The sequence below is a fragment of the Sorex araneus genome, chromosome 10 (assembly GCF_027595985.1).
Source record: "Sorex araneus isolate mSorAra2 chromosome 10, mSorAra2.pri, whole genome shotgun sequence".
NCBI classification, from domain to species: Eukaryota; Metazoa; Chordata; class Mammalia; order Eulipotyphla; family Soricidae; genus Sorex; species Sorex araneus.
In genome coordinates this window covers 9316128-9328568 of record NC_073311.1, presented here as the reverse complement: position 1 = coordinate 9328568, position 12441 = coordinate 9316128, and the positions used below count along the sequence as shown (strand labels likewise).

Here is a 12441-nt window from a genome sequence, read left to right as displayed (position 1 = left end):
AGTGTTTTTCACATAATGAATATTTATTTTCATGCTGGTTAACAGGTGAATTTTCTGGTCCAGCATAGGACCGGACCAGCTATTCCATAAGGAAAGTATACTGAAGGGCGGTATGCACTTACAAATCTTTTATGCATCATAAGTAGTCAAAGAACCACAAATTAACTTCATAAGATTGTCTAAATTTAGAATGGATGATAATAGTCAATATCAAAGAAGTTTTAAGTAAACTTGTATTGTCAGTTGGTACAATTTTTCTTTTTACTTCTTTTCTTTTCGTCTGGGGGTGGGGAGTTGGACCACAGCTGGCTGTGCTCAGGGCTGACTTCTGGCTCTGTGCTCAGTAATTATTCTGACAGGAGTTCGGTGGCCATACATGGTGGAGGGGATCAAATAAATACAAGCACCTTATTCTTGTACCATCTTTCTGGCACTAATTTTTTTTAACCTTACCTGGACCACCTACTCAAGGGCCATTCTGGCACTGTGCTCAGGGATAACACCTCTCGGTGCTTGGGGGACCCTGTGTGATGACAGGGTAGAGTATTTGATTGACCTCTTGTAAGACAATCACCATAACCCTGTAATATTTCTTTTAGCCTAGTATAATTTTTCTCATCAGAAATTAGGCATAGTATATTCAAGCCTCAAAAGTACAATCCCTATCGCTAGAGACAGATTTAGGGTTTGTGGACCCTGGGACTTAAGCATTGGTGATGGCATGCTGAGAAAACAAAGACTCCAGGCTTGGGAATTCGGGAACTAGCACACATGCCTAGCATCCCCTTGACCCAGATTAGAACCCTGGCATCACACGGCTACCTGAGCACTGCTGGATGTGGCCCTAATGGGACACATGCTCCGCAGGTAATCCTGGACCCCTCAGGGTCTGACACACTGCATATGCGGCCTTTGCACTAAACCTCCAGGCCTGGCAGTCTTAATGAGGAAAAGGGGGGAAGGAGGGTTATATAGGGGAGATTGGTGGTGGGGAATGTGCACTGGTGGAGGAATGGGTGTTTGATCATTGTGTGATTGTAACCCAAACCTGAAACCTTGTAACTATCTCACAGTGGTTCAATAAAATTGTAGCACTGTAGCACTGTTGACCCCTTGTTCATCAGATTTGCTCAATTGGTACCAGTAATATCTCCATTGTGAGACTTGTTACTGTTTTTGGCATATTGAATACGCCACAGGTAGCTTGCCAGGCTCTGCCATGCGGGCGGAATACTCTCAGGAGCTTGCTGGGCTTTCCGAGAGGGATGGAGAAACCGAACCCAGGTCAGCCGCGTTCAAGGCAAACACCCTACCCCTGGTGCTATCGCTTCAATCTCAACAAGTCTCACAAGTCCATTGTGAGACTTGTTGAGTCTGGTGCCCGCCTGAACAAATTGATGAACACCAGGATGACAGTGTGACAGTGCTATCAATAAAATTAAAAAATAAAATCACAACAACCCATTTTGGTGGTACTGATTTTAAAAAAAAGCATCACAAAATCTTCTGTAAGTGGCAACTTTGGGTGAGTCTGGCTCCAGAATTTGGCTCTTCACAGTGATTCGCCCTGTGATTGCTCAGGACAAATAGCTGGTACCTCTGAAGACCAAAATAGCTTTGCAACTGCCCTGCCCTGAACTTTCAACTCATCTCTCTTGAACCACTGTGTAACCTCCTAACTCATCTCTATATTTCTGTCCTTGAATAGAACGTATCTATTATGTTTGTTAGACTTTCAAGTAATTATCTTCCTGACATTCATCTCTAACAGTTTACTTCTTATATTATTTTGGTGGCTTTCTGATTGCCTTTTCACATGACAGTGATTCTGTACTGTTTTCTGCAAAGACACAGGAAGATAATTAAACCTTCAAGCAGAGTAGACGGAAATTTCTTTTTTATTAGTAGTAGTTTAGATGCATAAAACTTGAAAATTCACATATATTTTCTATTTATAGTACTACTACAGATTTGTATTTTTAATTGAATCTATTCCATTACTGGGTATATTTCTGACTGAAGAGAACTTCCATGTATTGTAGATACTGATGCAAATGAATCCCTAGCTTTTAGACATCTGATGATTGAAAGTGTTTTCTGCAGGACAGTTCCTCATTCTGTACTTTTCAAATTTTATTTCTACTCTACAGTCCACATTCTTCTGGTGCTGCGCTTGGCAAGAGACCTATTACTATGCTGACCTTTGGTCCTGGGCAGTGAGTTGGAATAATCAATTAGAATATCTTTGTCCATTTCTGGTCTGAAATAGCGTCAGTATTTGTCTTTGGCAGGACTTGGAAGTTCATATATGAAAAACACTCAACTCAAATAAAATTTAATTTCTGGGGTTGTAGAGATAGTATGGGGTTAAGTTACTTGCCTTTCACTTGGCTTTTTCCAGTTTGATCCCTGGTACTGCATATGTATCCGTGAAGTCTGCCAGCTGTGAACCCTGAGCATAAAGCCAGGAGTAAGCTCTGAGCACTGCCAGGTTATAACCAAATGTGCCTCCCCACCCTTGCCGTTAAATAAAACTAAATTTAATTCTCATCTCAACCTAACTGGATTCTAAAAATGTCCCTGGCTACTCCATAGCCACTCAGGGTAAGGAGACACTTCATGAAAGAGAAATTGATGTAGAAGGTAACAACAGTCAGAACAGATGCAATGAAAATATCTTATTTTTACAAATTTTATGAAAACATATAGCCATGTGAATATATAATGAGGACTCTTCTCATGTCTTTAGTAAATATGAGGCCTTGAAGATTAAGTTTCATCAGGTATTTAATGTCTATAGCAATTGTTCTCCAAGAAGTTATCCTAAGAAAACATATGCTAAAAATCAGTAACAGCAAACATTTGTTAAGTGCTTTTTATGTAACAGGCACCCTAAGATATTATTTTTAGACATCATTTTATTAAAATATTATCTTAAAATTTTAAAATAATACACTATTTAAGTTAGGGTCATAATTCAATTATGTTAAAATTGATATTTTAATTTTAACTTTTGTTCTTGTTTCTGGACTGCACTTGACTGGATTGTGTTCATGGAATACTCCTTATTCTGTGCTCAGTGATCACTCCTGGCAGTGCTAGGGGTTTAACTGGGGTCAACCACAAGCAAGGGAATTGCCTTAATTTCTGTTAAACCCTTATGAATTTTTTACTACAACCAGTGTATGCGCCTGTTCATTAAGTTCATGTACCAGTACCATTTACTTGCTGAATTCTTGACTGTGTTCTAATGTTCTTGTCTTCATAAAGCTTACATTTTAGACAGTGTGGGAGTGTTAATACATCATACATCAATAAATTAGGGAAGTAAGTTCCGTAATATTTGATATGAAAAATAGTACATCAAGTGAATGAATAAGGTAGATAGTTGTGTGTGTTTGAGAATAAGTTCTCTTTTGGGGGGGGGATTCACACCTGGTGATGCACAGGGGTTACTCCTGGCTTATGCACTCAGGAATTATTCCTGGACGTGCTGAGGGGACCATATGAGATGCTGGAAATTGAACCCAGGTCGGCCGTGTGTAAGGCAAATACCCTCCCCACTGTGCTATCACTCCAGCCCCGAGAATAAATTCTGAGATTATAAATGGGATCTTCACAGAGAAGGAGTAAAGAACTGAAGCAATTAGACATCTTCAAGGGACATGCCAAAGGTTTTAGTTTTTTCTTTCCATTATATGAAAGGAATAGTGTTGAAGAGTAGTATGATCTAACTTATATTTTTTAAGTACAAATCTCTTACAGTAACAGAATAAACATTCTATTCAAAAAAATGGACAGAGAAACTAAATAAACACTTCTTTAAAGAGGTTGGACAGTAAGCATGTGAAAAAATCCTATTCATCACTTATCATCAGAAAAATTCACAAGAGGCCAAAGTACAGGACCACTCCAAGCTTGTGACTGAGAATAGCCTCAATCATAGCAACAATATGTGCTGGAGAGAGTGGAGAAGAAACTTTTGTGCACTGTTTTTCAGAATGTAAATTGGCAAAACCTTTTTGGAAAATGTTTTGAAGTTTCTATAAAAAGATACCATACCATCCATCTCATCTAGCAATCTCACTTTTGTGTATCTTTCTGAAGAATATGAAAACGTTGACACCAAAAGTGATCCCCACCCAATGTTTACCGCAGTGACATTTATAATGGCTAAAATATAGAACGAGCCAAAGAGAAAAGGGAAATTACCTTTGGTAACTAAATGATTGGTTAAAGGAGATAGGCACATTTATATGTTGGGATACTATTTGACTACATAAATATGAAATTTTACCATTCATAATAAATGGAAGGGGGCAATGGAGAATATATGAAGTGAAATAAATCAAGGAAAGAATACAAGTTTTAGGTGATTTCACCTATGTTTGCAATACAAGGATATAAAATTGATCTGAAGGCAAAACAAAATAAGACAATTCCCTGAAAACTGGTAATAGAACTAAGCATACTTGATGAGAGAAGGGTGGGGAAAGGTCTATAAGCTGGACAGTGTGTGTTTAAAAATATAATCTGTCCATGGAGTTAAGAATGGAAGAGGTCAAGCAGGAAATAGGAAGATGAGATAGCCGCTATTCTAGAGATCTGGTGGGGAGGCCTTGGGTGATAGTTCAGGATGTGGTAGGTGGTAATAAGGGTCAGATACAGTACTGTGCTTGGTTTTTTATTTCTTTTATGATTGTCAGATACGTGTGTGTGTGTGTGTGTGTGTGTGTGTGTGTGTTCTAAGCTTCTAAGGCAGTCAGTAAAGTTTTTAAGAGCCAACTCCCAACTCCAAAGGTCAGACTTCCTCCGACTTCTGTCAGTCAGGATGATTTAGTGGAACTTTTAATCATAGCTCATGGTGACTTTCTTTCTTTAGAGTTGAAAAGACAAAAATAAACAGTCTTAAGTTTGTGCAGAAAGATTGAATTGCAAGGAGATTGGTCCAAATCTTTCATGCTTGCCTTTTAGTTAATTGTTATTAAAAAAAAAACTCTTGAGGTCCCAGAGAGATAACTCAGTGGTAGAGTTCCAAGTGGTACCAGTAGGCCCCAAGTCTGAGCCCCAACCCTGTCCCACATAATACTAAGTGTGGTCCTGATAGCACTGCCAATTTGGTTTCTCAGAAGTACAACAAAGTGTGTGAACATTATATGCTCTGCAGCCGTAGTATGGAGAACATTACAACTAAAGGTGTCACCCCTGAGAGTACCACACTTAATTCTGCAACCTACAAGTACTACAACCAAAAAAAAAGTGTGTAAACACTGGAATAAAGTATCTGCAACCCCTTGCCATTACATGAACAAGAAGGGAAGGGAAAGAGGAAAGGGGAGTTACTTTGGTGTATTTGATATACCAAAGGCCCTGCTTCTGTCATTTTAATGACGATTTGAATGATAGTACAGAGAAGTCACATGTGTCAAATGTAGGGAACACTTTTACTTGATTTACAGCCTTAAAAAAGGCAAAATGCCACCTACAAAATTATTTTAATGTTATGTTACAGAAGACCTTTTACTGAATGAAGTTGAAATGAATTTCTATTTAAGATAGCAGAATTAGCTTTCCCAAGTTCTTTAAAAATAAGGTAAGCAGTGGTAGAGTTGTGGTGTTTTGATTTAGTCCAGTAAAGGTTAAATTATATGACAGAGTATAGGTCCTTCAATTAGTGAGATGGATTCATTCAGAATTTATAAAGTGTGTGTTTCTCAAAATGGACTTTTCTATATGACGGCAGTGGTATTTGAACCAAAAAAATCATGATGTCTTTAATGGATTCTAAGCAGGGTTTTAGAATGTTTTCCTTTCTGTTTTTGTTAAATTCTACAAAAACACATTTGTAGAATGTGTTTTCCTTTTTCTGCCATGTTCTATCAGAAAAAAATTTGAAAATGGGAAAAAAAACTGATCTCAGTGCTCTGAATAAACTAGATGGTATAGTTTTGGTGTTAAAAATTCTTTACAAGATGCTTTTAACTACAAGTCTCCAGAAAATACATCTCTTTAATGATTTCTTATCAAAATTTTATATTTGCCTGTTTATAAGATTTAAATATTTCAGAAAGAGCCCATTTCTCCGCGCCCGCACCCCCAGAATGACTGACGAAGAGGAGGAAGCTGCTTGGGACACCAGCAGCCCACCAGCAACCTGCAGTATGTGACTTGAGAGTTTCCGCCAGGTCCCCCGTGCAGAAATCTCTCTCTCTCTCCTTCAACTTTTTCCCTGGACTTTAGACAGAAACCCAAAACTGCGCGGCCGCTCTCGCGGCCGCGCGACCTAATGTCATCTTAATATTAGCAATATGTAATGGTTCCTTCTTAATGGGTCAGACTTTTGTGGGTGATCCTAACAAGAATAGTAAGTATTTTGTTGAAATATTGAAGGCAATCAAAATGGTAGCCATCTCTCTAGACTGAACTAAGCTATATCCCCACGCCGGCTGAGAAGAAATATCCTTCTCTCTCGGGAAGAAACGTGGTGTGGTGTCAAACATAGTGTGATGTCCATTAAGCAAACAGACCTGGTGGCGTGGGAATGGGAAATAAGGGGAAAAATTAGGTACATGGACCAGCGGGACGCTGGTGGTATCTCGAGCCGGAGCCGATATCAGCGCAAGACCTTTGGTTCCAGAAACTGCTTGCAGACACTCTACTAGACTATCAACTAAGCCAGAGCCCCACACCGGCTGATGACGGGAAATAACCATCCTCTTCGTTTTTTTTCCCTTTGTCAGACAGCGTGGCGATTACTAAACAGGCGTGAACTCGGTGGCGCGGGGCAAGGGGGAAAAAGAAAAGTTATGTAACAAACAGCAGGACTTAATATCTCTATATTCTTAGTAATGGAGAACTATCAAATGCCTCATTGGCAATAGGACTGTCTTTTTCTTTTGGGGGGGAAACCCCAGCAACGGTAGTGAGTTGTGAGTTGAAACATGGAATGTAATCGAGATAAGCGCGAATGAAGTGAAACTTATCACGTACAAGGGTGGGGACTAGGGAGGTGGGAGGGGGCGGCAGATATACTGGGGGGGTTGGTGATGGAAGATGGGCACTGGTGAAGGGAAGGGTGTTTGAATATTGTATAACTGACATAATCCTGAGAACTTTGTAACCCTCCACTTGGTGATTCAATTAAAAAAAAAGAGATAAATGTTTCAGAAAGAAATTAAGGCAACTTTGGTGTGAAAGTGCAATTAGGTATTGAAATAGTAATAAGAATGGGACCGTGAATCCTGAGAGCGGTTTCCATCGCGGCCTCTTGATATTTATGTGATGTCAGTGGAATACAGTGCGGTTCTAAGGTGGCACAAAACCATGCACTTTGCAACAACATGGATGGAGCTAAGGATATCATGCTGAGTGAAGTCAGAAAGAAAGTGACTGATACAGACTGATCTCCTCGTATGGGGGACATAGAGCTGCACAGCAAAGTAGCGACAAAGGGCCAGAGGCAACATGATGGGAGAACTGATTCCTCATAATTGAGTTGGTGTGGAGGTACGGTTGAAGAGGGGTTTTGAGATCCTTAGGGAGGGAAATGGGTGCACTCATGATGGGTGTCGTGTTGGAATTGTGTGGATGGGAATCCACCATTAACTGTATTGTAAATCTCAGAATATCAATAATAAATTAGAAAATTAAAAAGTTATGTTTCAGAGGTGACTTTGATACCATCTTTGTCCTGTTTTCTTTCTTCACCTTTCTCACCCCCATCTTTCTTTTGGGTTACAGGGAATATGATCATCTGAAGGCAGTCATAGGAACCTCCCATTCAGCTCCTGCATAATATAGTTGTGCATTAAAATCCAGGGATGTTTTGTGATTTATGGAAACCATATGTCGACCTTAACTATGTGAATTAGAATGCATTGGTAAGAACAAGACAGGGGTATAAAATATGCTTTAGAAACTATGGTGAGAGTATTCCAGTTTGCTTACAAAGAAAAGGAAAAGTCTGGGAGACAGGCCAGTCGCGAGTGAGCTATCACACACACATTCGAGAGCTATCCCCGGAAAGGTAGAGGTTTATTGCCAGTTGTTTTACAGTTAGGCAGTCCAGTTTACATGTGGCCCATTTCTGTATATGGCTTTTAAAATTAAAATAAACTTAAAATGAAAATTTCACTACTCCTGTCATCACATCTCAAGTGTCCAGGCTGCTTATGTCTATTGGCAACTGAGTTGAGCACTAGAGACAGTAATTCATCATTGCAGCAGAGGTTCTAGTGACAAGAGGTGACCTACAGTCCAGATTGTGGGGCCAGAGAAATAGTACAGGAGTGATGCACTTGCCTTGCATGTGACTAACCATGATTCGATTTCTGGCACTGCATATAGTCCCCTGAGCACTGCCAGGAGGAGTGACTTCTAAGCACAGAGCCAGATGATGAAGAAGATTAAGATACTGACTTACAGCTGAGTGGTTTTGCTCAAAGGCTTTGTCAGGTCAGTGATAGAGGCTGACCACATGAATCTAGAAAACTTTTTTTCTTCATCTTATTCTCTGTCTAATGTTTTAACAAGCATCTCATAGTTCTAGTTGAATAACACATTTCTGATGCTGGAGTTAACCAATTTTCCCAGTGTTCTTGTAAATAGTTTAGAACAGTATTGTTCTGTAATGAAAACTGCATTGCAGTCTAGCTGTTTTGGAACACATTATTGTATCGTGCTGTGTTGTGTTACATTGTATTGTTTTGATGGCTGTATTGGAACACATTATTGTACTGTATTGAATTGCATTGACACATATTATTGTCATTACAACCTCTAAATCTTTGCTATTGATTGTTGTACCTTTTGTCAAAGTGACATTTCTTCAGACCTTAATTCTACTTGTTTTCGAAACTCTGCTCAAATTCTAAAGTACTTCAGATCATAGTATTTCTTTTCCTTGCTGAGCTAGGAATTGTGCTTAGCACAGTGTTCTCAAACATTTACACTTTTATATGCTTAGATTTTGTTGTGTCACTTTTATTAGCTTTCTAAAAGCTAAAGTTTTTCTTTTTTCATGTATACCTTTTTTCCCCCAGTATGCCTCACTAGAATTTAAGTTCTGTGAGTACATGGCCATATCTTCAGCACCATATCGCTATTCTTCAGTACATCACCTAGCATCAAAATGGCGCTAAATAATTACTGTTGAGGTGGCTGGAGAGATAGCATAGCAGGTAGGGGGCTTGCCTTTAGCTTTTGAATTTTGCTGCCAATTCACTTCAGTCCCTGGCACCCCTTATGCCCCTGTAGGCCCCATTAGGAATGATAACTGATTGAAGAACCAGAAGTTAGTCATGATCACTGCTGGAAGTGGCTTAAAAACTAAATAAATAATACTGTTGAGTGAATGACATTTTTTCTTAACTTCTCAAACTTTGCTTTTGAAACTGTGGCTCAAAACCCCACAGAGTTTCATGAAAAATTGGGATAACTGAATTTGGGCCAACAATAAAAAATTTCTGAACATTTAATGACCAAAAACTCATTGAATTCAAACATGTAATGAATTTGAAGTCATTCTCAAAGTGCTCAACTGTGATGCATTTCTCTGGTGGAAGGGGTTCATGATTGGGCAAAAATTAAGAAATCTTGCTCTAAAGAGCCTGGTACTATGTTAAGCTTCTGATACACTCTAAGTACTTTCTCAGGCAAATGTTTCTGTTCCCTATAAAAATTAATATTAAGCAAAAGCAATGCAAGGAGTACCAACATGTCAAGAGCTTGCAAGTCTGTGTGTCTGACACAAATTATCTCAGAAGGCATTTCACTCTTACCGGGATTGTGCATGTAGGATGGCCTCCTGGCTCTCAAGCAGAGGGTGGGGAAAAGTAACTATGGTGAAGTACCCAAACATTCCCTGAAATAAAGGTCCCTCTCCTGGGAAAGTGCCTTAACCAGAGTCGTCTACTCCTGTTGAAAGGCCTCTTCTCTGATTCCTGTCCTTGCCAGGCTTTTCAGTATCACCACCAGATGACTGAGACTTTAGTCCTAAATTTCATCAATACTCTTCTAATGATTCATAGGCTAAAGAAGTCACAAGTGCGTGGGGGGGGCTAGGGGCATGGGGGTGCGGGGTGGAGCTATACTGTGATTCCTGGTGGTGGAATATGTGCACTGGTGAAGGGATGGGTGTTCGAGCATTGTATAACTGAGACTTAAACCTGAAAACTTTGTAACTTTCCACATGGTGACTCAATAAAAAAAATTAAAAAAAATAAACAGAAAAAAACGAAACAAACAAACAAAAGAAGTCACAAGTCAATTTAAAAAATTTGAATGAAGGGATTGGGGAGCTAGCCTAAGTGATAGAACAAATGCGGACTGTGTGTGAGGCCCTGAGTTTGATCTCTAACCCCAAGCAGGAGAGAACTGCCTCAGTCATTGGGGCACGTACGACAAGGAGTGGTCCTGCAGTGACACACTCCCTCCAGCACTGGTGTGACCACATTAAATAAAAAGGCTGGAAAAAAAATGAATTTAAAAACATAACCAATCAAAAATTGTGGGAAATGTCACAAATAATCTTTGGAGAAAAACTTAAAGTATTAAATGCATATTAGAAAAGAAAAACCAATAACAAAACTTCCATATCTTTCAGTGTAAATGGATTAATGAACTCTTCTATAGCCATACAAAAATATAAGTAAATGGAGGGATTAGAAATGACCTGGGCAATGGGACCCATGTCAGGAAGTAAGGTACAAAGGTGGTGTTAAGGAATGATAGAGCCATATATCCAAATCACAAAGTTAACAACACTGAAATCCAGAGACCTGAACTTAAACAACTGAACTCAGAAACATGCCTGAGAGGGCAGGTGGGGGGAGGGGGGAGGAGAGGAGCCCCGACAGAGGGAATGGGAGGGAGCCCAAGGACATTGGTGGAGGGAAGTTGACTTGACATTGCTGGTGGAATGTGCTATAATATTTTATGTCTAAAACTCAACTATGAATAACTTTGCAAATAACAGTGATTTAATATTTTTTAAAAGAAACAATTTTCTTCTATAGAATTCTAAATATTTAGGTAATTTTTAAGGTGGCCTAAAACTCTCAGTTCCTTAAGTATAAACTATTTATAGTGACTTTTCCCTGAACGCTACAGAATGGAAGGGAAGCAAAAAGTACCCTGCAGTGGTTATGGCAATCTCAGACAAACCTCAGCCAGATGATAAACATTGACAGCAGCAATGATACCTGGGTATCTATATTATGTACTTGATGTGATGTGATGAAATTTTCTCCCCCAAACCATACTCCTGGTGCAAAGATGAATAATTCCTGAACACAGAGCCAGGCGTGACACCTGAGCATCACCAAGTGTGACCCAACCTTCCCCAAAAATTAAAATTAAAAATTAAAGATGAGCAAATCTTCAGACAAATCTGAGTTGAAGGACAGTCTACAAAATTGCATGTGCTACCAAATCAGAAATGTCTTCTAAGGAATCGTTAGAGCCAAGAGGAACCTAGTGGGATAGGACTATGAAACAAAACGTGCGGTTTTGGATGAAATTTTGGAATTGAAAAGGGCATTAGGGAGCCCGGGAGATAGCTTAAGGCTTAGAGCACATGCCTGATACTTGTGCAGATCCTGAGTTTTATCCCAGCCCTGCATTACCCCTAGTCCCCTCACCACTGGCACTAGTGACCTGAGTATCACCCACTCTGCGGGGGATGGCACCTATTAAGAGGAAAGGGGAGAGGAAGAGGGGCAGGCAGGGAAGAGAGATTAAGGTAAAAATGAAAATCTGAATAAAGTAGGGACTTTAGTTAATAATCATATATAAATTTTGTTCTATTAAGTATAGCAGATATACATGTAGAGTGTTAATAATATGGGAAATTTTATGGAACTATAGCAAATCAACTATATTTGCATTTTTCTATTACCTTATATTTTTTCTAAAAATATGTTTTATGTTTGAAAAAAATCAATGTAAGTAGACCTACATGCTTCATTTGTAGAACTCTTACCCAAGGCCATTTGCCCCAGTTTTAAGAATTTTTGCTGAGCAAACTTTTGGATTTATGAAAAATTCTGAAATACAGCAATGATTTTTTTGAAGTGTTAGTATTCTATTTATTACAAAATCAGTATATTCCTGATTATATTTCCATTTTCAATGTTTTACTAAATCATCTTTAATAATTGAACTAACTCTAGTACACACTATAAAGTAACTTCATAATTCTTATGTTATATACTAGCACTATTTTAACATAAATGCAAATTTTGTATTAGGCTGAATCATATTACATTATTTTTTAAAAAAATAATTATTAATGAATTACCGTGGGGTTACAGATACAGATTTACATATTCTCATGCTTGTGTTTCAGTCATGCACAGCTTGAGTATCCATCCCTCCACCAGTGCTCGTTCTCCACTGATGACACCATCATCCCTCCCACCCCCCCTCACCTCATCCCCCCCA

At 39.0% G+C, this 12441-nt stretch overlaps 1 protein-coding gene across 2 annotated transcripts in view; it reads left to right on the top strand.

Moving 5' to 3' along the window:
* Positions 1 to 12441, top strand: part of GRIP1 (glutamate receptor interacting protein 1) — a 752587-nt gene that overhangs the window by 92757 nt on the left and 647389 nt on the right. The window lies entirely within an intron of this gene.